Here is a 3,229-nt window from a genome sequence, read left to right on the forward strand (position 1 = left end):
TCTTCTTGATTTTATTTTACTTTTTCCTAATTTTTATCGTTTCACGGGTGAGGAGGTTGATGATAAAGGCAAATGTATAGTGTTAGTTCTTATGCTATCTCCAACCGAATGGTCCAGAGGGTCAGAGGGTCGAAAATAGCCCGAAAATCGTCTCCAACCGAGAGCTAGGCCAGAGGGCTCTAGAATCTGGAAGGGCCCCATGGAATCGGAGAGGGCTGGAGGGCTGGCTGCAGCTAGCCTTTTTTTTTTTTTTTAATGTTTTGTTATTTCTGTCGATTATAGCCGACAGAAATAATATATACAATATTATTAGTGTCGGTTATAACCGATACTAATAGCAATGTTAATATAATAGCAGTTTGAACAGTGTCGGTTAAAACCGACACTAATTTGAATTCCAACGGCTAGCCAGTCACTAGCCGTTGTATTCAAATTTTTTTTTGTTTTTATGAATTTAAACCTTTTTTTTTTATAACTTGCTATAACTTTTTTCCTATAACTTATATTTTCAAATTTTGGTTCATATTTTTTTTCGTATAACTTCTAAAAAAAAGGTCGTACCCAGTGCACAAGGCTCCCGCTTTACGCAGGGTCTGGGAGAGGTGAATGTCGGCTAGCCTTACCCCCTTTTCGTATAACTTCTATTTTACAAAATTTGTTTCATATTTTTTTTAAATTCCATTTTTTCCTATAACTTCTATTTCACAAAATTTGTTTCATATTTTTTTTTAATTCTATTTTTTTCCTATAACTTCCTAAGTCATTATACAACATTAAATTAAATTAAGCAACATGAAACAACATTAAACAATATGAAACAACATTAAATAACATTAACCAACATAAAAATTATACAACATGAAACTTAAACAACATTTTTAAAAACATTTAAAAACATAAAACTTAAATGCCTACTCCATGCTTCTTTGGGCCCAAAGATGTGCAACAAGATCATGCTGACATCACTTGGCCATTGGATTGGAATTTAAGTTGTAGTTTTTAAATAATAAATTATGTTTGGCCCTATGACCCTTTGGCCCTCGGTTGAAGACGGTATTTTGTGACAGGGCTAAAACGAGCCCTTTAGCCATCTGACCCTCGGTTGGAGACGGAGGCAAATATGGCCATGTTTTGTTCATTAAAATATTAATATTTTGGAGGATCTTGGAGGGCCAGAGGGCTAAAACGAGCCCTCTGGCCAGCCATCGGTTGGAGATGGCCTTATTCCCCAGAAAAGAGATTTGTATTCTTAGTCTTTACCAAAACAAAATACAGTACTGCTTGCTAGACAATGTAGATTTAGTCCAAAAAGATCGATCCATACTCGTCGTTTGCAAAACCAAACTTTTCATCTAAATCCGTTGCAAAGAACCAGCGTACATCATTGCCATATATAACATATGTACAACATCATAATTCTATAAACCAAGAAAAGAAAAATGGGGAGAACATATAAACATCACATTGGAGATAAAGCAACAACCTTTCTTTCAGTTCAAACTTCAAATCAACTTGTAGCTTAATCGACATGTACACAAGTGTAAGAAGAGCGCCCTGTGGAAGTGATGCAAATCTTGCGAGATAAGAGCGGAGCTAACCAACATGGCTACCACCACTAGAGCAACCATGTTGTTGCTGGTTTTCCCACAAACCCAACTTGCAAACGATGGGATCAAAGTGAGCAAGATAAACCCACGCAATTACATAACCTATCTTGTATCCAGCATCCAACTTCCTTCAAACAAGGCCATCAGGCTGCTAAACGTGAGAGATAACCAGGATCCAAATGTCTGCAATAGAAATAGAGATAAAAAGGTCGATTAAAGAACTTCGCCCAAGGAACCTCTCTCTTGGGCTGGATCTCCTCAGTTTTACCATATGAACGAACTCTCTTCATTGACATTATAGGTTCCCAGTATCTCTCCCATTGCATTTTCTGCCGCACTTCAGCCCATTTATAGATCCTTACTCCATCTTCAAATTCAGTACTGTAGTTCCATTTTGCACTACATTGCCTACCAGTATCCTTTTGTAATCTAAGTTCCCGGTCATACTGACTCCTGGTTGCTTCATTGGATAGAATCTTTTTATAGGTAATATTCAGGTTCTCTCACTGCGTCTACTAAACATGAATGAAAAATTAAAATGCGAAAAAGAAAAAAAAAAGAAACAATGGGTTTACGGAAAACGAAATGCATTTCTTGGAATCCAGTGATTCTATCATTACCCAAGTTCTTCCAGACGCTATTTCTGTAAACCCCTTGTTTCTGGAAAAGCATTTCCAGACTCAGAGAGAATACAAAGAGTAAAAGAAAGAAACAGACTGAAGGTTCAAATAAGACAGGGTATTGTACAATGCCCATTTCATCCTTGGTTCTTCAACTTATTATTAATGGGTTCAACAACAAAGAGGCTTACTCGATGATATTTAGACTAGATAGATTAGATAAAAAAAAGGGTACTTATTATTATTAGAAATTACTCACTTCATACGCCTGAGGGATGCTCTTGAATACCTCGCCAGCTTGAGAATCGGTGCTGACATCAGGATGATACTACAAAAGATATGCAAGAATGTTTAAGTTCTTAATTGTGAAACTCTGCCTTACAAAGTCTGTAAATTCTTTGAAAACCAATTTCAGTGGGATCTCCTAACCACACAAATGCAGTAGGGGAGATATTAAGGTTATGGCTACATGCACGAATCAAAGTGTGATGGCGTCATGCCAAACTAAGGGTGTCCAGGGTTTCCTCGGGAGGTACCCCTCACCATTAGGGACACATAAAAGCATGCCACTAAGGAATTTACATACCAACACACACACACAGAGTCATTTCTAAGGTTTCTCAGGAACAAACCCAAAAAAGTAATTAAAGAGAAAACAGAAGCTAAAGGACAAGTGAGTATGTAAGAGATTCTATGTTCGAATCTCGTTAATGACGAGTCATATACTAATTCATTAGATAACGAGTTTTATACTAATTATTACTTGTAAGGTGCGTTTGTTTGCCTTCACTAGCTTTCACTAGACTGGATTGGACTAAGTATTAGTCCAATCCCGTGTTTGTTAGGCGCTGAGACTAGTTTTAATGAGACTAGAAGGGACTCACCCAGACTAAAGGCTTCTCTAGCTGGTCTTAGCGAGACCCCCCAATATTGAGCGGACTGTTAATCCGCTTCACCCCTTCTTACTTCGTCCGTCTTATCAACGACTGTAGACTTCCCCAT

The 3,229-nt window shown here is 37.5% G+C and overlaps 1 pseudogene; it reads right to left on the reverse strand.

Annotated features, from left to right (window-relative positions):
• Nucleotides 1-1,410: 1,410 nt before the first annotated feature.
• Nucleotides 1,411-3,229, reverse strand: LOC139191502 (uncharacterized; annotated as a pseudogene).

This window comes from Malus domestica, chromosome 14, assembly GCF_042453785.1.
Source record: "Malus domestica chromosome 14, GDT2T_hap1".
Lineage (NCBI taxonomy): Eukaryota > Viridiplantae > Streptophyta > Magnoliopsida > Rosales > Rosaceae > Malus > Malus domestica.